The sequence below is a fragment of the Anomalospiza imberbis genome, chromosome 7 (genome assembly GCF_031753505.1).
Source record: "Anomalospiza imberbis isolate Cuckoo-Finch-1a 21T00152 chromosome 7, ASM3175350v1, whole genome shotgun sequence".
Classification (NCBI taxonomy): Eukaryota; Metazoa; Chordata; class Aves; order Passeriformes; family Viduidae; genus Anomalospiza; species Anomalospiza imberbis.
Window position 1 is genome coordinate 3,281,415 of NC_089687.1, and position 21,851 is coordinate 3,303,265.

At 41.5% G+C, this 21,851-nt stretch overlaps 2 long non-coding RNA genes across 3 annotated transcripts; one reads left to right on the forward strand and one right to left on the reverse strand.

The window, feature by feature from the left end:
- Positions 1–12,517: 12,517 nt before the first annotated feature.
- LOC137477580 (uncharacterized) lies at positions 12,518–14,317 on the reverse strand. Its single transcript, XR_011001060.1, has 3 exons — positions 14,188–14,317; positions 13,326–13,799; positions 12,518–12,770 (listed from the first exon to the last, which is right to left on the reverse strand). It is a non-coding gene; the product is annotated as an uncharacterized lncRNA (long non-coding RNA).
- Positions 14,318–17,091: 2,774 nt separating this feature from the next.
- Positions 17,092–20,388, forward strand: LOC137477581 (uncharacterized). 2 transcript variants are annotated; one of them, XR_011001062.1, is made up of 2 exons: positions 17,092–17,312; positions 19,741–20,388. It is a non-coding gene; the product is annotated as an uncharacterized lncRNA (long non-coding RNA). The 2 variants fall into 2 exon arrangements; XR_011001061.1 differs by lacking the exon at positions 17,092–17,312 and adding an exon at positions 17,755–17,824.
- Positions 20,389–21,851: the final 1,463 nt, after the last annotated feature.

Below are 21,851 nucleotides of genomic sequence, written 5' to 3' on the forward strand. Positions count from 1 at the left end.
ATTCTGAATGAAATCATATTTTACCAATTAATATATCATTTTATCATCTTCACTCTCTTTGAAATTACCTCTAAGGAAGGGTTTTGCACAGCCACACAGGCTTTATTTTTACAACATTTTTTTTCCAGATGAAAAGAACAGTGGTTTGAAAAGGCAAGGAACATTCACTCATTTTTATGCCCTTTCCTCCTGGTCATGCATATCCAACTTTCAAGAGAAGTATCCACTGTACCTGCAGTGCTCTGGCCAAATTCCAGATTTGTGTCATTACACTCAGCCTGTCTAAATTCTTCCTGGATTTTTTTTTTTTTTTGGTCTTTTTTGGAGAAGGATACCCCCCCCTTCCCCTGAATTGTTGGGTAGTGCTGTGAGCGCTGCCCCTCTCAGCAGGAGCTGCCTGGGCTCCAGCAGAAGGTGAAGGGATTTCCAAGTGTGGAGAGCAGCCTGTGCTAAACTTGCAAAGCGTTTGGAGATCCTTTGGGGTGAGAGGTGCTATGTAAATGTGAGGTCACCGCTGTTATCTGGGGTGCAAATGCATCCTGGGCTGTGATAGAAGCTGAGGGGGGGAAAAATGAAGGGAAAAAAGAAGGAGGGGGGAAAAAGCAGCAAGGAAAAAAATAAAGGGCTAAAAAATGAGTAAAAAGGTATTAAAAAAAGGAAAAAAATAAGGGGGAAAAGGGGATTAAAGGAGAGGGAAAATGACATTAAAAAAAATATTATGGGGAAGGGAAAGGAAGATAAAATTTCTACCCATGCTGCGCCAGACTGTGGATGACAAAGTTGCCCTTTTCTTGTCTTATTGTTAAGTGGGAGCATTAAACACTAAATTATTTGGTTTCTACTTTTTTAGGCTTTTCAGATCTTTATATAGTTTACAAATTCTTCTCCCTTCACCAGGAAATATCAGCTCAGTCCACACAGAAAACTCCCTTCTAAGTTCCACCACCATTGCACCCCATGTGCTGCAGTTCAGAAACTCCTGATCCCTCCTTTTAGAACTGGTGCCACATCTTGCTGCAAGTCCACCTCCACATTCTTCCACCTTTTCTTCAAATTTAGAATCAGAGAATCATGGAAGTGTTTGAGTTGGAAGGGACCTTAATGATCATCTCATTCCACAGCTTGCCATGGGCTGGGACTCCCTCCACCAGCCCAGGTTGTCCCAAGGTCCATCCAAAGTGGCCTTGCAGGTAGAATATTGCATAAATCAAATTCCATATTGCCTTAGTCCCCATACGCCTCCATAACTCACCTGCCTCTTCCCAATACCTTAAGCAAACTCCCATCGTTTCACTTTTTTTTCCCTTTTTCCTTTTGCTGTTACTCACCCGATTGGAGGATGTAGAATTGTGATTGCTGTCATTTAACCACCCTTAAAGGGACAGACAGTCTAATGGAAATTGAATAGGGAAGGTTGGATTCCGTGGGGAAATTTCAAATTGACAAATTTTCTGAATGGATCTCTCCTAACCTTGTTGCATATAATATATGCATGTATTGAGCTTAATTTTTGGTTAGTATCAAAATGTATTGATCTCCAAGATAAATATTGACTTGACCTCGCTTTCTCTCAGTCTATATTTACTTCTAGAGTCAATAAGTCTAGAAACTGATCTGACAGGAGTCAATAATGGCTTAAAATTCTCAAAATAGCAGCTTTGCTCTAAGGTTTCAATTTTTTATTTTAAAGTTACTGCCTGAAATACATAAAATGCTCAGGAGGACTTAACACTTTACTTCACAAAGCCACTGGGGAAACACTCAAATGCCAGAAGACCATGATGTGACTTTAGGCCAACTGTGTCATTTCAGCATTGGCCAAGCCATACTGTAAATATTTTAATAGTGACCTACTGCAGTCCATCTTTTTTACCCTGTGTATCCTCAAAAATTGAAGCTTTGCTCCAGAGGGTACGCCTGAGTATCACTGATTGGATTTGTCAGGGCGAAATTGTCTTCAGCCTTGGGAAAATGCAAAGCTTGCTACTGGGTAGAGGTTGTCATCACGAGAATGCCCTCCCTGCCTTAATTTCTCTGCTTAGGGAGGTGGTAATTAACCCAGCAAGATTTGTAGTGTCAAATGGGATCATGTTCTTTCCCTTTCCTCCTCAGTGGTGGACAAATCTCCAGTACAGTCTCCATCCCTGTTTTTCTCATAGTGGTGTTACAGCAAAAAACTTCATTATTCAATAACTCAGTTTCTGATTTTTTGGGTTCCTTATGCAGAACTTTCATTAGGAGGCAGTTTAATAATTCAGTTATTTGAGCAGTGTTTCTCAGAAAATGCTGTAACTTGATTTAAGGAAACCATTGTCACTGCAAAGTATTTCGCTGTCCGCTAGAGATTAGTCAGTCTTTTGAGAAGTGCAGGAAAATGATTAAAATGCAGAGAAAACAATAAAATTAAGAGAAAACAGATGAGAAAAAGACACAGTAGATTGACCTAATATCCCTTTTTAGGATGAAATTGAAAAAATATTCATTTTCTCTCTCGGTTAAAGGAACCAAGGAATGTGGCAGATAGTTTTAAGTGTTGCTGAAAAAGAAAAGAAAAAAAAATCTGTCTATATTTTTCTCCAGGAAAGAGTCCAGAATTTGGAATCAGTAATCTTCTTTCAGGTTTTTTGTTTCTTTTTGAAGTTTTTGTCTTTTTTTTTTTTTTTTAATTTTTATATAGGCAGCCTGTAGAGAAGATGCTGTACAAGACCCTGGGCCTGTATTAAAACAGTCTTCTGCTGATACTCGTTTATCTGCATGTTTTAAAAGTGGGTGAAGCATGAAGCGAAGCATGTAATAGACTTAAGAACACATAGGTACAATTAAATGGGGAGGAAAACAATTACTTGTCATTCTTGCTGTGCTATTATTACAGAGAAAAACTACCAACATCTGGAAGACAGTTTGCCAAAATGAATGGGGCGAATGGAAGATTAAAAACTCCCATTCCTAAATTCCATGGGTGCAAAAACCCCACGTGAGCATGGGCAAAACCAAAAAAAAATCCTAAAATCAGAGCAAATCAGCCATACCAGAATCCTTAAAAAGGCAGGAATCATTCCATGGATAGCATGACATATTTTTTTCCAAGGAACTTGTAGGAAAGTTGCCCTCAATCATCCAGCCCCAAGCTGTTCCACGGTGCTGTTTGCTTTGATTAAACAGAGTTTCACATCTGAGTTCCTTCATCCTTGGGCAAAACTTTCAGGTTTTGGGTAAAGAGCTAAAAGAGTCAGGCATGGAATGAGTCCAGCTAGGAAGAGGGAAAGGGAAAAGGAGATAGGACAAGGCTGAGTGGGGGTAAAAGAAGGGTTAGAGATGGATCTGCCCTTCCCACCAGCCTGCCCTCCATGCTGCTGAGCTTGGGCAATCCTCCTGCCAAGGAGAAATGAACATCTGCATCTTCGAGCTGAGGTGAGAAGTCCTTTCCTAGAACTGAAAAATAAAGTAAAATCAAAGAAATCATTCCTAGTCCGAGCAGGCAAATTTCTATGAAAAGAATATCTGATTTCAGGAATCTGCAGTCTCCCAATGCAAAAAATGTCTTTGCTGAAAACTGTCCAGCCAGCCTCTGTGATTTTAATTAAATAGCAAAGACCGTGTGTCGAAATTCACAGTCTCCATCCCCATTTACTAGTGGGCGTTGAAAAATAACCAAAAAAAAAAAAGTATTTAAAAAAAAAAGCTTACCCTTTACTCAGCAACTTGAACAGATTTCAAGTCATTTTGTAGTTGGGAAGAATGCTCACAAAGGCAGAGATTTTCTTGACTGAGATCATCCGAGCCAAGAGCTGAAGCAATTGTGCAACTGAGAAATGTATTCAGGCTTATTTCACAAGAATTATTTACTCTTTAAACTAGTCATTCACACTACAAGAAAAAAATTAAATTAAAAAAAAAGGAAAAATGAAAGAAAATGACAAAAAAAAAAAAGAAAAAAAAAAAAGAAAAAAAGATGTTTTAGACAAACTATCTCCCCTGATATCTTCAAGATGATTATCAGAGCACAGACCTTATCTCCAGCAGCCAAAGGCAGGAAAATGCTTGGCCAAAGCCCTTTAATTCAATAGGCTCCCGAATTGTGCCTTTGCATCCTCATAGCCTGATACTTGCAGAAGGAAGAGGCTGATTTTCATTTTCTGTGCTCTAACTTTCTAATAAACAATAAGCAGATTGCAGCCTCCCTCTTTTGTGCAGGGGAAAATAAGCATTTTTTTATTATTATTTTTTTTTAATATTACAAAAAGGGACAATATGCTAAAAATATGCAGCGAACAAATATCATCTGTACAGACTGGAAGAGAACCTTCATAAATTAACCTTATTAGTGCATTACTGTAAGCGAATGCCAAAAAAGCTCCTAATTTGCATTAAGATAGATTTTTCAGGTTGGCTGCATGATTTAATTAAAGAAAAGATTAAGAATCATTAAACAAGCTGCTCTACCTTGCAATAACAGAATTTATATCTGATTCAGGTTAACGAAAACACAGATGGTGATTCAGTAACTGTTGAGTTGCTGTAACAGAATGAAAATGATCCCATTAGTTCTCTGGAAATGTGAGGGAATTTGAAAATTAGCATGCAGATACATTGTATGGTGCTAGACAGCTTGGTCTGCTTGGATCATCACTGATTACTCTTTGTTTGGGTTGGCAACACTGAACTTAATAAATGAAAAAATGTTCCAGTATACCACAGTTGGAAACTGTTCAAGGTTGAAATAGGTGTGCAGACTTTCAAGAAGAGAGAGTTAAGTAAACAAATGTCAATCAATTTGGGGCTGGCAACGTTTTTTTCTTCCAGAATGTCTGTTCTTGAGAAGCAAGTGTCATCAAAATTGAAATCCTTTGCTTGATACATATGTTCATGTGGTATTTATTATTACAAAGGTATTTTAAATGCGTGTCGTTCGTTTACAAAGGAGCCTCGGCAGCCTTTGGATGCTAAAAGTGGTGAAGAGCTCTTAGGAAAATGGGTCGGGTTGTGTGTGGCACTGACAAAGAAATCAAACCTGCTGCAAAGGAAGGTTGTGATGGGAGGAGATGTAAAATAAAGGTAAAACCCCTCCTAAATAATCCCGTGAATTGGATAAGGCCCGTAAGTGATCATTATTACCCTGTGAGGAAGAGCAGAGCCTGGGCAAGGGTGATTCTGTCCAGCAGGTGACATTTCCATGGCTCTGGCAGAGATAACTGCATTATCCAGGGAATGACACCTGGATCACAGCAACCCTATGACCAGAGCAGGAGGTCTGGATGACAGAACTTGCTCAGAACAGTGCAAAAGCTCAGATCGACACCAAATTTTCCACCGTGACTCATTCTGTGGCATTAACACTCAGGCAGCAGGACAGGAGGGTGTCTCCTCCTTCTAAGAGGTTATTTTTCCTTTTCTTTTTGACTTCTTCATTTTATTGCAGCTGACTTCAAGGCCAAAAGGTTGCACATAGGGTGTTACAACAAAAATGAGGTTGTAACATTCGGACTTTTAGGTTAAAGTGTTCTTTGCTTATCACGTGTTAAGATCTTTCAGAAATGATGTAATGCACCAGGGACTGTGGTGCTACATTTGCAAACCACCTTTTTTTTAATCATTAATTGACATCATATAATAATGTCCAGCACACTACTCCCAAAGTGATGGCAATTAATCTTGTAGGGAAAAAAAATGACATTTTTAGCTTTTAGCATAGAAAGGTTATAAACAGGTTGTCTTTAGTTTGACTGGATTTTAACCATCTGATCAAACTTTTTTTTTTTTTTTTACTTTAACATTTCTTGAACATTACCTTGTTTTTTCTAACACTTACATATTTAAAGATTGCATTTAGGAGAGATAGCCTCAGCAACTTGGCAGCATTTAAAAGCACACATGTTATTGCAAACAAGTGTGTCTTAGTTACAAAGGAAACCTTTGCTGTTCTTCCATGACCAGCACTTTTCTTTTTTTTACGTCTTCAGAAACTGTTTGGTGCACGATGAGTGATGGCACTGAAAAACATCGATTTTTTTTCTGTTTGTTTGTTTGTTTTATTTTTTTTTTTTTTTTTTTTTGTTTTCTTTCTCTCATTTAGGAGCAGGGGTTTGTTCTCAAACAAGGTGAACCACAGGGAAAAATATCATTAAATATTTTCTCAGTACTCCAGCTTGCCATAGACCGGTTAAGCGTCCTGTCTTTGTACTGATCAGGCTGCTTGCAGTTTTCATATAATTGCAAATCCGTCTCCCTCCTTGGCTCCTCGAGCAGGGATGTAAAGGACTGTGAATTGTGCAGAGTCTTCCCTGTGAAATTGTACAACTGAGGAAGATGCTGAGGGGTTATGCTGTGCATGCCAACGTCGAGTGTTAGCTGGAAAGGGTTGGATTACCGAGGAAAGAGAACAGATCAGGATATTAACTGCCAGCTATCAAATGATCACAGGATATTTTGGTAGTTGCTGCAGCAAAACTGAGCAGATCTTTTTAATATTCTGTCTTGTTTTCCATGAAAGCTGTGAGGAGCACAAGAGGATATTTGATTTATATTTGTGCATTCTTGTTTGGACGAGGACTGTGAGAACCCAGTGGTTTTTGGTTCATGGGAGATCTGGCACATCGCTCCCTTGGTTTGGATTCAAGCGGGTTCACATCCCCCGAGTTTCACTTTGACTTTTGATTTTGAACAAATCCAAAAAAAGGCAAAACAAAGCTCTGATGAACCAGCTAACTTTCACATGATTTCCACCCAAAATTATAAACTTTGCCCCCTTCACAAGTGAAAGACTGTATCTAAAACTATGGGCTTTCCAAAAGCTGTTAACTGCAGCTATTTTTATGTCAGCGAGGAAGATAACCCAAATTCTTCTGATTTTTCCAGGATGAGGGGCTCAAATATCCAAATGATCTTCTCAGAAATGCTATTTACCAGAGAGGTATTTCTGTGAGTAGAAAAAAAATCAGAGTAAGAGCTTGAGGGCTCTCCTGGCCCCGTTTTTGAGAAAACACGAACACGTTATTCCTACATCCACCCTTAAATTCTCTGCTCTGGGCATCAAGAATGGGTTAAGCAGAGTTTCTGGATATGACTCTGGCCAGAAGATGCCATTCCCCTAAAAGACAGCTCTCTCACATTCCATGGGGTCATCTAAGATGGAAGTTTCACAAAGACTTTTGGATTCTTGTCAGGACCTTCTTGTAAATGTTGTGTCCTTGGCCAGTTCCAGAATACCTCCAGTGTGAATCTATCACAGAAAATCATGCACACGGTTCTGGCCCTCGTTAAGAAAAAGAAAAAAAAAAAAAGAAAGATAATGAAAAGCAGGGAGATCTCTGAACATCCAGGATTAACTTTCTCAAATGTCCTCAAAGGAGAATCACGGAGTAGCTAGGGTTGGAAGGGACCTATGGAGATCTTCTTGCCCAATCTCCAAGAAGATTACATAGCCCAAATCAAACAACTCTGAGACCTGCTTATCCCAGTGGGGCCCTTTTAAAAAGTATCAATGCATAATAAAAATGTATTGTATAATACAAGTCTTTTTCAAAAACACTATTTGCCATTTTCAATCTCAATTTATGTTTCTGGTTTTATCATCATTCTTTTCTCAGGTGATGGGACTCAAATAAGAGTTACATTTGAAATATTTTTCTTTTTTTAATATGGGATTTTTGGATTTCTTCAAAAAATTATTTAATAATTTTCACAGTGGGAGTTTGTTACTCACCTCAACTCCCTTACCATTCTTTGGTATAAAACATAGTGCTGCATTTGCTTTTCCTATAAGGAAATAGAGGTAAACTCCACATTTTAAGCATCATACTGCAGTGTTTGGACACTTTTTCTTCCTCACCCCCTCCTTATTTTCTCCTTTACATTTCCTTTCCTTCTTTTGGCAGAACTGTCTTGGTAACTTCAGGGTGTTTGGTACTCCCAAGCAAGAAATTACAGCATCTGGCAGCTCTACCCAGGTTATCTCCACACATCTAACATTGGATTTTCAGCTGACATTTCACAGGATGCTGGAATGTGCTCCATTATCTCTGTAGAAGCACTTTGAAAATTTGGATGAGGTCCAGTTAGGGAGCCAAAAACAATACTGTGGAAATTACCTGACCAGTCAAGTCTATAAAAAGTGAGTTACAAACAGCATAAGCTAAAGCCAATAATTCTAATAAATATTCCTTGGGAATCCCAAAAGTTAAAATGAGAGTAATGAGGACATTTTAATACTTTAACATGAATAAAAAAAAAAATAGCTCTCTTTGTCTGAAAAATTGTCATATTCTAATACTCAAGCCAGGTTTCTTGTAAAATTGTTTGGGATCTTGGATGCTGGCAAACAGAGTGTAACTTTGAGCTGGACTCTGGAGCAACCTCGTAGATTATGAGACCCCCGAGAAGCACCAGGCAGCCCCGAGCAGTGCTACTGGACCAGACCTCAGTTTGTGTTCCCATGACACTCAGAGGAGGCAAAAGAGGCACATTTTCCACAAGTTTGTAAACATAACAGCTTCCAGCAAAAGTGGTGAGAAAATTTCAGGGATTTGGTGTTTCTTTTCCAGGCATCTACTCCGTGTCACTGGTGGGAGCTGGGAAAGTGACTGTTGCAATAAAATGGACCATAGGCTCCTTACAAAACAGGATGAAATGTTTATATTTGGCTATTATGGTGATGGATGTTAAAAAAACAAACTAAGATAAATAAACATATTAACTATGTGTCAAACCACAGGACATCTCTTAGGACACTGTGATGGGAAGACTCAAGTGCTAGAGATAACTTTGCTTCATTTCAATGTATTTCTTGATGAGCTTTATTAACCTTTAGGGACAAATTAATCCCAGAAACAGTATTTGTTACTGTGACCTTCTGTATTTCCTCCTCGTACTTAAAGGCAGGATGATTTCCATCCAGGAAAGAATCTAGATGGTGGAAATATATACCATCCCAGTGACTTAAATATATCCCTGTACTGAGATGGGATCCAGAAATTAGTGTCCCTGTTTCTAAACTGCACTGGAAGCTATCTTGCTAAGGAAGGACAAGTATTTACCTCCTTTCCTGCTCCTACTGAGAGAATTTGAAAATCACTCAGCTCATTCCCCATAATTTCTCTCCATAGCCCAATAAAAAGGATAATCTTCTGTTTCTCAAAACCAAAATTCAGAGAGAAATTGCAGCCACATTAGAACAGCAGAAATAACTTTCTTATTCCTCACTCTAGCATATAGCATAAGTCCTTTAATTAAAGCAGCCCTCTGGTCCAGCTGACACTTCTTTTTTTTTTTTTTTTTTAATTGCAGTCTCCTGACACTCTGTAATTTACTTTATTTTAATTCTTCAGGGTGTGTGAATGTTTCAGAGTGCCCCAAACGAAGTGGGGGCTGTCAAAAGATGCGATGCTGCGTCATCGCGGAGCCGATGGCCACGAGCCAGCTCTGTCAACACTTGGCTTTGTACTGTCCGGGGGAGAGAAGCTGATTCTTCAGCAGTGTCTAATCAGTTTAAAACAAATCTGGAAGATGTTACTAGAAGACAAGATGAGATCCAGGCCACAGCAGCCTCTGCATACAAAGAAGTGAAGGATTTCGTTTGAAAACGAAATTAAAGAGGTGGAAACAACCCTTGACAGTTTCAACGGGATTTTAACTGTGGGAAAGAAGGAGTGAACTACTGGTTTAGGAAATGGGGCTACTGGTACCTAGAGAAAGGACCTTGTTCTGTCACCTCTGCTGTAGCAACAGAGATATCAGGGGAACAGATCTCCCAGTAAGCAATGGAAAAGTTCCTGTATATTCACAGCAGCATTCCAACACACAAAGGGGACACACAGAAGGTTGGAGAGAGACTTCCTACAGGGGCCTGTAGTAATAGGAGCAGGGGAACTGGTTTTAAATTGAAGAAAGGAAGATCTAGATTAGAGATTTGGAAGAAATTCTTCCCTGTGAGGGTGCTGAGACCCTGGCACATTGTCCAGTGCAGCTGTGGCTGCCCCTGGATCCTTAGAAGTGTCCAAGACCAAGCTGGATGGGGTTTGGAGCAACCTGGGACAGTGGAAAGTGTCCCTGCCCATGGCAGGGGTGTGGAATGAGAGGAACTTTAAGGTCCTTTCTAACTCAAACCATTCTCTGATTCCATGATTCATCATAGCCTGGTTAATTCTTGAAAAGAAACCAAAGTCAAATAATTTGGAGGGTCACAATGACAAGAAACAGTCATCTAATAAATCACAGGAGGTGTATATAGAAAAGGTAAATACATACTTTTGATTTATGGAACAACTTCCATCTGAGTCCATCAAAAGGTTTCAGAAACTAAATGTTTCCATCTCCAACACAGATATCAGGGAGCTCCACATTCATCTTAAAGTGCCTCATCTGGAAACCTCCTAACAGCCCTTGATCACACAGGTATCCTTGCAAAAGAGAAACTGATGGTTTTCTTTGGGATGTGTTTCTGGAAGGCTCTCTTTCCTTCTGACACCATGCAGTAAAGGAATGAAGGTAGAAAGCAAAACTTTCTTTCCTGCCTGCAGGCTCCTGACCTGGCCCACAGAACACAACCAAGACACACTTTGCCCTCTCAGGACTCAACTGCAAGGACAGGTCGGTCACTTCAGTACCCAGAAAGGGAATGGAAATAGTTAATAAAGTGGTAGAGGAGCTACTGGAGCCTTCTCTTACTGCTACAGAGAAGATGTGGCAGGGGTAAGAGCAAGATGTGTTTCTGGGAGAGTAATGTACTGGATTTAAAGCAGAGAACAGAAAATACCCCCTTAAATTAATTTAAAAACAATAAGATAAGGTGTTCTATAAAGCAGCTGTTACTGGGAAAAGGGAGAGGGGGCAGGGAAAGAGCTGTAGATCCACAGGAAATTCCTCCACCAAGCTGAAGGAAGCCTTCAGTATTTCTTATGATTGCAAACTAGTCGGAAGGAGGCAGGAATGTCCTGCCTTTCTCACAACTGCCCAGTGGGACCTGTGTGTTTCCATCATCCGCACCAGAACAGATAAACCCTCAGAAGCCCATGCATCTTCAACCCCAACAGATGCAACATCACCCCTTTTCATTTCCCTGCTCATCCCACATTTTATAAAGATGAGATTTAAGTTATTTTCTTATTATTAAAGAGAAGACTAATTCCCAGTGAAAGGAACAAAGCTTTCCTTATTGAAGGAACTCAGAGTACTAGGATGTGTTCCTCTTTCTTATCATTTCAGAAAAGAAAACCCCACCCCTTTTCCCCTACAATATTTTGTCCTTGCTGTTTATCTTCTCTCAGAGATTTCTTCCCTCATTCCCTTCACTTTGATTCCTACCCATGTTTTTGGTGGGATGGTCATTGGCTCCTAGGGAACAGAGTCTATCCCTAGCCCTCTAGGCCTGTATCTATTAAACCTCCCCAACTTTATTCAAGTAAAGCCTGGTGAAACATTCTTCTGCCTGACGTGGGAATTAACCCAATATCTGAGTTGAGACAAATTCCTCTATCCCTCTGTAATTCATCTCTTTCACTTTACATGAGGATTTTTCTCATGGTCTGTGAAGCAGGTCAGATTACCTTAGATACTTTGTCAGTAGCTGAATGGATAGGGTATTATAAACTCTAATTTACAGTCTCCTGTACCTTACTGTATATAAAATACTGAAAGATTACAGATCTGCTTCAGCTAAACCCCTAAATGTCTGCAGCTCAGCCAGGTTTGGCCATAGAATCTTTGCCTTTAGGGCCTGAAGGAACTCTGGCCCTGAGCAGTGTGGGCCACAGTTTGAGTAGTTTGAGCTGCTCCTGTTTACCCTGTGAGGTCCTGGGTCACACCTGGATGTTTTTGATTCTTGAATTTTCCTCCTTTTATTTCCTGAACCCACAGAATGTGTTGAAGTTTATTATAGCAACCTCTACAGCCACTGGATGCAAACCAGTGCTCAGGTTATACATGAGCAACCAAAAAATTGATGCTCTTGCATTTTTTAATTAACACAGGGAACTACAGCAGCTTTTAATAGTGGCTTTCAGCCTCTTTTCTTTCCTAGAATCATGGAATGGTCTGGGATAGAAGGGACCTCCAAAGGCCACCCAGTCCAACTCTCCTGTATCAAACAGGGGCATCTTCAGCTTGACCAGGTTGCTCAGAGCCCTGTCCAAACTGGCCTTGGATGTATCCAAGGATGGGGCATCTACCACCTGAGGGAGACCTTTGTTCATTCCTCCTTGCAAATCAATAATTTCATTTTCCTTCTTCTCTTCTACCCCTTTCCCATGTCATTGTCACATCAACTTCAGTGGACAGGAAGATCTGGAAGGTCTGAAATCCTCTGTTCACTCTCAGTTTCCCCACTCCCTTCACCCTCACCAAGATTCCTCATTGCCCACCACAGAAGACTCCCATAACAAAAACTAACACCACAACAGACACTAACCTTGTTGTAAAACTGAGCCTGCTAAACTAAATTACAACCCTGGCTGAGGGAACGAGGAGAGAGCAGACACACATTGTGGCAGGAAAACCTTTGGCTCTCACCCCAGCTCTGGTGGCTGAAGCCATTCCAGCTGCACTGCTTACCTTGAGAAGAGGCAGAGGGGATGCTGCAAGCCTAGCTGCACCTCTCAGTTTGACTTCCACATCTCCTTCATCTCTGGGAGATGATCCCAAGCAGCTGCTGAATTCTCCATGATGAGGAGCATGGGCTGATTTATCCTGCAGTTCCCAGCATGGAAACTGGTCTGTGGGTAAAGACCTGAGTCTGCAGCATCTTCCATCAGCACAAATCATACAACTGTGCAAGAAACCTTTTCATAATCATGAGGAAAAAGAGAGAGAGAGAGAGAGAGAGAGAGAGAAAAAACCCCAACAAATTCTTAAACGTATTCAGACTCAGCTGGAATTCGGACCAAGAGATGGACTAGTTACTTACTTATCCCTGAGGCACATTCACCCCTCTCTATAATTAAGCTCTTGGGCTGTTTTGTTAGTGGTGAGAAGCAGGCTTTGCCAAAAGTCATCTGGCTTTCCCCCTTAGAACACTGACAGGTTTTTTCCCCCTCCTTGCTAAAGAAAGCTTTCAATTTTCATTGCTTATGTGCTTTAGGTATAATTATTTTTTTTACCTTTCACGGTGTTATTTCCTACCCATAAAATTATACAAAAAAATGGTCATCAGTGAGCCTGCTGAAAAGACCATCCACCATACATTACAGAGAATAACCTTAATATTTATAAAAAAAAATAAAGACCATATTTCTTTTAAAGATCTTGCTCTAAACAAACTGAATTATTCATGCATAGAATTGTACAGCATTAGAACACCTGTTTTCAATCATGCATAATGTAAAATCACTCATTACCTCACAAGAGCCTCTACATCTCCAGCAATCAAATGGCATTGAAACAGAGGAACAGGTGCTTGGCAGGTGGATCCAAACAGATGTTTTAGGCTTGGTTGTCTTTTCTTGTACAGGTGTTGTGATCTTGTTTTCAACACCATAATTGCTATCTGAATAGGTGATATTTCATTCTTATGTGCTTTAATATTTATTTTTGCTTCTTCAATTCCTTTTTTTCCCACTCTGCTAACTGCACGGGCTCAAAGCAGCTTATGAGATGTGGGAAAGCTCTAGGCTGATACATCAGTGATGCAGTGGAAAGTACAGTTTTTCTTACTCAGACCTTCATGCCACAAATTCTCAACCTGGAGACTTTGTCCTTTTTCTAGACAACTTGTGCAAAACCACTGCAGAGACCTCCAGACTCTCAACCAGGGTCCAGCATTCACTTCCTGAGGGATATTTGAATGTTGGATATATGGAGATATGATAAACCTTCAGCAAAACAATAAAACAGGAAACGGAGAAGATCTCTGCATGCTTTTTGAGGATTCAATTATGCACAATTGAAATGTGCCTAAAAACTCCAGCAGACTTAGTACACTGATATCGTGAAGGAAAAATACATCACTGATGGAGATCAGGGTTAGATGGGATATTAGGAAGAAATTCTTCCCTGTTAGGGAGGGGAGGCTGGGGCACAGGGTGCCCAGAGAAGCTGTGGCTGCCCCTGGATCCCTGGAAATGTCCAAGGCCAGGTCGGACAGGGCTTGGAGCAGCCTGGGACAGTGGAAGGTGTCCCTGCCCAAGGCAGGGGGTGGAATGAGATAATATTTAAAGTCTCTTCTAACCCAAATCATTCTAGGATTTGATGGTTTCAAACCTTTACTCTGCTTCTCAAACTCCTGATTTTCATGTGAGCCCCATGGGAGAGGGATGTGGACTAGTGGCCTTTGTTAAACCAGGTTGTGGACCTGTCACTCTGCAAAAGCTGCAAAAGTCACTGAACCTGCAAGGAAAGAAAAAATAAAAATGCAAAAATTTGACATCTTCCCTTTGGAATTTAGAGAAAATTAATGAACAGTGGTCAAAAAGTATTTTGGTACTCATAAACTTCAAGCACCGATTACTGGTTGGCCGAATCCGATGTGTTCCCACTCCTATTTCAGTTTCAACAGCAAAGTGGCAAATCATTAGAAACAGCTTTAAACTTGGCACCCTGACCAGCATCTCCACAGAGCAGCCAAGGACTGAAAATCCAAGGTGGCAGTTTATTGCTCTGACAGGTCACCTGCCCTCAGGCTGTGTTTGCTCCTCGTGCTCTGATGCCGCGGGTGCCGAGGGATAAGCAGAGATGCAGTGACCTGGATGGATGCTTCATCCAGGTGTGTTCAGGGCAGAACAGCTCTTCATGCTTAGTATGTGATGCTTGCAGGGTGTCAACAACGGATTTGTTTCGTGTCTAACTGTTTTGTGTGTCAAGGACCAGAGCAGTAGCATTTTTGGACCACAACGTGCCACCACTGAATTCTTCCCTGTGAGGGTGGGCAGGCCCTGGCTCAGGGTGCCCAGAGAAGCTGTGGCTGCCCCTGGATCCCTGGGAGTGTCCAAGGCCAGGTTAGGGCTTGGAGCAATCTGAGGTAGTGGAAGGTTTCCCTGCTCATGGCAGGGGATAGAATGAGAAGATCTTTGAGGTGCCTTGAACCCAAACCATTCCATGATTCCAGGATTTTAGAACACAGAAAATAATTTGAACAAACATGTAGTTCAATTAATCTGCTCCACTATACCATATTGATTCACTGCATTTTTCAGAGTCAGAGATCTCATTTTTCTTTGAGTATAAGTATTTCCCAGTATTTTTAAGCAGGACTGGCAAAAGAACCTGATTCCCCTGATCAAGGGATTTATTCTGGACCTACCTCATGAAATAGGTGCTCATTTGCCAGGGCAGAAAGAACAGTTAATGAATCTGTCCTGAACCAAGTATGACACAACTTAGATGACACTATCACACTAGCAAGTAGGGTATCAAGACTGATAAGGACACATAGACATGTAGATGCATTTATCTGTACAGTTCACACTTACAAAGACAAAAAGTACCTCCAGCATTCATTTACATGCTTATTGTTGTGTAGCAATTAAAACATACAGGAAAAATATCTGATAAAAAGCTCTACCAGTCCACGGTAACTTAGCTGTCCAAAGTCAGCACATACCTCAAAACAGAAAGTTCCAGAAACAGCAGGTGCCCGCAGTGTCTTCTGTACCACCTCCTTCACTCCAGCGCTTCATCCCTCTCCTGGGCTCCCTCTGTGGTAAACAAATGGGCAGGAAGCTTCATTCCCAGCTGAAAAGCTCCAGAAAACCTCCCTTCAGCACATTTCCTCAGAGACTGTGAAATTCTTGTGTTTCTGGGTCAGATATGTGTGACTTCTAGTAGAAGTTACTTTAAACACAAGAACAGCAAAGAGAAACAAAGGATGTATCAGTGTATCCAGGATGAAAATAAAGTTCAGCAAATGCTTCACAAATTCCATTAGGGATTATTTTCTGAACATTTTTCTTTCTTAGGAGAAAATATAAACTCTTACCTTTGACACACCAGGTCCATCTCGTAGCTCTAGCACAGCCTCAGCATCTACTGATGTCCCCCAGTGTTCCTCCTTTGACCTCCCATCCAGCCCCAGGTGCTGGAGCTCATCTTTAACCCAGGATGAGGTGGTTTGGGTTGTTTTTGAACATTTCCACAAAGAGCTGTTTGATCTGGAGTGCTGCCTTCAGGAAACAGATCTGCTCTCGTCCTCCTCTTAAGAACTTTTGACCACTTTTTGCTGCAGGACCTTTTCCCACATCCTTGTCTCCATGACCGGGCTTCAAAGGACACCGTGTTCTTCCCTTTGACTGCCCTCACCAGCTCTACACCTCCTGGCTTGGAATGGGTCTGTGCAGCTTTTCTCCACAATATATTTCCATTCATTCCTCACATTTAATTTGTGTCTCAGCTGATCACAGAGGCAGCATGGATTGGCCTCTCCAGGATGCTTTGGATCAATTTTCTTCTCGCATGAAGCATAAATTATTAATAACATCAGGCACTCAAACCCGACTTGCTCCCAAAGTTTCACGCAGTTTAGAAAGTATCTAGATGGATTAATAACTCCAAAAGATTGGTGACTGTGAGCTGGGTAAATTCCAGGTGAGAGGGAAACTCCTGAGATAAAGGACTTGTAATGAAAAACATCTTTTTCATTTATGGGCCAGTAACAGCTCTTTTGTGTCAAAGGCCTCAGAATCATTCAATATTGCTGTGGCTCTGCATATTCACCAATAAAATGGTCTTATTGCTCTTCTTAGAGAGAGGTTACAAGGGGGTTATAAACAAAGTGGAGAAATTAAAAGGTTTTTGCCCAGGTGCAATGTGCTCTGCATATCTTGTTTACCTGAGATGTGCATCCTGCAGTTCCTTCGCTCAGCAGTGCCTCTGCAGCATGGTGGGCTGCACACTCTTCCCTAAGGGTGAGCAAAGCAGCAGCTTACAGATCACAGAGTCACAGCATCATCAGGCTGGAAAAACCCTCTAAAATCATCAAACCCAACTGTTTATGTAACACTGCCAAACCCACCCCAAACTATGTCCCCCAGGGCTATATCATATAACTTTTGCTCAAGGCCAGGTTGGACAGGGCTTGGAGCAACCTGGTCTAGTGGAAGGTGTCCCTGGCCACGGCAGGGAGTGGAATGAGATGAGTTTAAGGTCCCTTCCGACTTAAACCAGTCTGTGATTCTGCCAGAGAACAAAACTGCAAATTGCTCCGAGGAAAGATACAGCATTGCAAAATTGCAGCAAACCTGTGACATCATGGGGTTGATTAACCCCATTTACTCGTGTTTTAGATCCTCTGACTGCAACAGAGTGACTTTACCTCTCCATCAGCATGGAGGGAACAGTACCCACATGGAGACCAAACCCAGGTGCTGCAAACAGTTATTCCAACTGCTTAGGTGTGCAAAGATAGGCTTAAACACATGTGTGTTAATATATATATACACACACATGCATACATACATATACAGAATCATGGAATCACAGGACAGGCTGGGGTGGAAGGCACATTAAAATTCATCTAATTCCAACCTCCTGCCATGGCCAGGGACACCTCCCACCAGACCAAGTTGCTCCCAGCCCCATCCAAGCTGGCCTAGAACACTTCCAGGGATGGGACAGGCCCAGCTTCTCTGGGCAACCTGTGCCAGGGCCTCCGCACCCTCTGAGCAACAAATTTCTTCCCAATCTCTAACCCAAGCCTGACCTCCATCCTAAAGCCATTCCCCTTTGTCCTACTGGCAGTAGGACAGTCTATATAAAAGACATTAAACCCATACTTTTACATAAAAGGGAGCACAGTGTTCAACACCACAGACAGTGCAAACCCCCAGCCCCAGCTCCCCCCACGGCAGCGGGGCCGCGGCCGCCCCGGCAGCTCCGCTTTCAGCCCAACAGCTGTGGATCCCAGGTGGTCTGACATTTGAGAGAGGGGCTGCGGGGGAGATTGGAGGTGTTTTAGGGGAGAAGGAGGCTGTGAATAACACCGAGCCCTCTTCCAGATGGAATCGTTCACGGAACAACCTGGGATACTCTATTACTGTCCATATGCCTCCCAGGTCTCCAAAGGCCACACTCCATTGATTTATTAGAAATCTGCTTCTTTTCCCCCAGCATTGGTTCTTTCCCAAACAGGGCATAACGTGGGATTTGCTACCATCTGAAATGCTCCTTTTTAAAAATCATTTCTTCGCATAAGCTGGGCTTCAGAAATGCTCCAATAAACACCAGATTAGAGAGCATTTCGGGATGGGAGCCCCCTCTTTATGTAGCCTTTAAACAAATTTCTTCCTGCCACAATGAGTGATAAAACATTTTATAGGGCATTTCTATGATAAGTAAATGGCTGAAGGCATGGCACCAGTAGAATTAAAGCCACCAGATATAACTCTGCTAACACTCTGCCTTACACTTATTTCTTCCTTTGCATATAAGCCTGGAAGAATTATTTTATTGTTTTAGCACTGCAAACAGTTGTTATTAGTGTATCTTATTTATAGCCAGTTCTTTGAGGCACTATAGTAATATAGAAAAATATCAGTTATTTCATCACACTGGTGAATTTAATGAACCTGAAGGTGTGTGTTATTTTAGCACTTGCTGCACTCCTGTGAAAACCCAATGGTGCTAAAATCTGTAAACCTGTCACTGCTTAAGTAATAACCTTGTTAAAAGCATCTTCATTTAACTTATTTCAGCTTTTGCAGAATGCAGGTTTTATTTTATCAGTGCAGGGAATAGGTGTTTCCAACCAAACCACTTATTGTAAATATAGTTAATTGTAGTTCATTAATTTATTCTCAGTGTTATTGCTTTTATTTTAACACTTAGTTTAAATTAAGTGTTGTCTAGAATTGAGTTCCCATTTTCGATTTTTTTTTAAACAAACTCTTAATTTATATAAAATATCTTTGGTTAGAACAGTAAATTTTATTCTGCAATATGGAAAATGCTCTTTGCATTCATTAATATCCCTTTATGCTGCAAGAAATGAGCTTTCTTCCTTAACAGCAGACAGGAAAACAAAATGAGATTCTTTTTTTAATCTTACCACTGTGAAATTGGGCTTCTTCCTTTCATTTAAAAATATAGAGAAAATGAAATATTGATGGCATGTGATCCAAATTATCAATTGATCCCTGCAAATGCACATCTACAATTATCGAAATCCTGGCAATAGAAGAATGGGAACTCCCTGCTATTTAGCACCATTCAGCAGAAAGAGAAGTGTAATTTGCACCATCACTTTTTTTATAGCACCAATGATACTTCCTATATTATTACACCATGGAGTTGTTTGTGACAGACGATAAAAGTATCAGGTTCCCAGAAAATTATTACAAGGTGGGCAATTATCCACCCACTAATACTTTTTGGTTTTGGGACCTGCTGTGCTGCCTGGTCTGTACAGACCTCAAAACTGATGCTGGATGCCAACAGGGCCCCGAGCTCTTGATGGCAGAGGGCTACAGTAAATTCCCAAATGTGTCAGCTGCTTTGAAAGAATTATCAGAATTAGCTATCCAGGATGCTTCCATTAGATTGTCATTTGATTTTGGGGGGGGGGGGGGCAATTTTTCTTTTTTTCTCCCATAATTTATCTCTCATCTCTGTGTGTTTCTGTTTCAGTGTTTATTGATCCTCGCTTCAGAGTAGGGCTGTGACAAATTTAAATCAGGGCATCATCATCCAAGAGGGTGCAACATCCCCAGCCAGACACAAAGCTGACCTGGGTTATTTCATTGTCCTTCATTACAACTTTCTGCCCTAATCAGTCTTACATAGCAAACAAGCTGAAAATGTAATCAACTTCATCTTTTCTTCTAGTTTTGGTGCCAAAACCTCTCATGGGGTGTCAGAGCAGTGCAGACCCCTGGGTGGGTCCTACACAGCAAGCAAGAGGGAATTACTCCACACCTGGATGTTAGAAGCAGGGATGGGTGAGAAGGGTCAGCAGGCAGCCCCCGAGGTGGGAATAAGGAACTGAAATGGGGCTGAAGGCACCAGCATCCCCCAAAGCCTTTATGAGCATCTCAAAACCAAGGTGGGAGCACCCAGATCTTCCCTGGCACTGCCCAGAGAAGTGAGAGGTAGGAGGAGGAAACACACACTGCCTATGTGCTGTGTCTACAGCAGGGTCATTCCACCAAAAATTCGGTTTTGTCTCAAAGCAGAAGAGTGTCACTGTGCCCCAGGAGCTGCAGCAAACTGAGGAAGAGGAGGGAAGCCAAGCTGCCTGTGCCTCCCCACAGCACTAGGACTTAGGGCAGAAGTTATGATGCTTCAAATCCCAACAGCTGCAGTGTGTCTTCAGGATCTGAGAAACCAGACCAAGCAATTGAAAAGGAATCCAGTTGTTTAAGCTTAGGCTGGGATTGTGTTGGTATTTGTTTTGCTTGTAACCTTTCATTTCCAGCCTTCCAGCTAAAAGCCTGACCTTACATCTTGCTTAATAAACCTTTTGAAAAAGCTTTATTTTATCATCCAGCCTGGCCTGTGCTGCAGGGAAGATGGATGGGAGGGAATGGGTGAAGCTGTGGAGGTGCAGAGGCACCTCCCAAGGGTGCAGGGTGGGAAGCTGGGGTACGTCCTGCCCTGAAATGCTGTTCCACGGAGCCACAAGCACTCCTGTGAAGGGTTAGACAGTCAGGAGAGATCCTCTGCTAAAGCTTCTCACAGCTTAGAATGCGTTCAGTGGAAAGAATACAGATGTCTGGAATTGTGCATAAAAGGATCTAGCTGATAATGACCAAATGCAATTTAGATGCAAAAGGAAATCCACAAAGGCAAGGGTTATTTCGGAGCCTGGAGCTCTGGAACTTCCCTGCTGCAGAGCCAGGGGCCCATGAGACCAGTTTGGTGTGGGTCAGCATCACACTTCCTCGGGAGCTGCCACCTAACTCTGCTTCATTCCTCCCTGCTGTGCCCGTGAAACTGCACCACAAACTCCTTCCTGCCCTGGACTCAGCTACGAGCGTTGGCAGAAAAAAATTGGAGCCTTTTCTGCTCCAACACAAAAAAATTTCCCATATCAAACATCCGGCCTGTCTCAAGGGGCCCTGCTCTTTCTCTTGACATCCTGTGCTGCCACAATCCACAGAGAGAAGAGACAAACCCAGCACACACAAGATAACACCAAACTTGATGATCAGATGCTGAATTGAGCAGTGGGAGGGAGGAAAAAGGCAATTCCAACATCACCATTCCTCCAGACTCTGCAGAACAGGGAAGCCCAAGAGCACAGCTGGGAAAGGGGGATTCTCCTTTCTGACAACCAGCATAACCCAGCCCAGCCATGGGGTTTATACCCATTTACACTCTATTGACTTTGACTGGTCTATAGCTAAAGCTATAGTATTTATCCCCGGTGCTGAGACACAAAATAATTCCAGGTAGGATTTCACATGAGTGATCTGTTCTTTTCAGAATCTAAAGTCAGCACAGCACAGTTCTGTACCCACTGCTAGAACCAAACAGGAGTGAAGTCATTATTATGTTTATGGCTGTAGTGCTAAAAATGTAAGATTAAATTTAAAATTGTGGAGCAGAAAATTTGAATTTAAGAAGATTTTTTTGTTAAGCCAGCATACATTTATCCCTCACACTGACACAACGGTAATAGCAATTTGACCCACATAACTTTTTTGTTCCTTAAGTTATACTATTACAGACCAATTACACGTTCTTTAAAGAAATGTTATTAATTATTGAAACATTAAAAAGCTGAGGTCATTGTTTTTCTGCACTTAGCATGGCTTTTAAGACAGATTATAGGGAGAGAATCTTTTGGTAGATAGTATTCACCAGTGCTAGAACAATTTAATGAAATTCACATTTATTTCAAGGATTTTTTTAATTAAATCTATTGGTTGTTGGTATCCGTAAACCCTTAAGAATAAACACCTGCAGTGTTTTATTATGTAAAAAGGTAGTTTAAT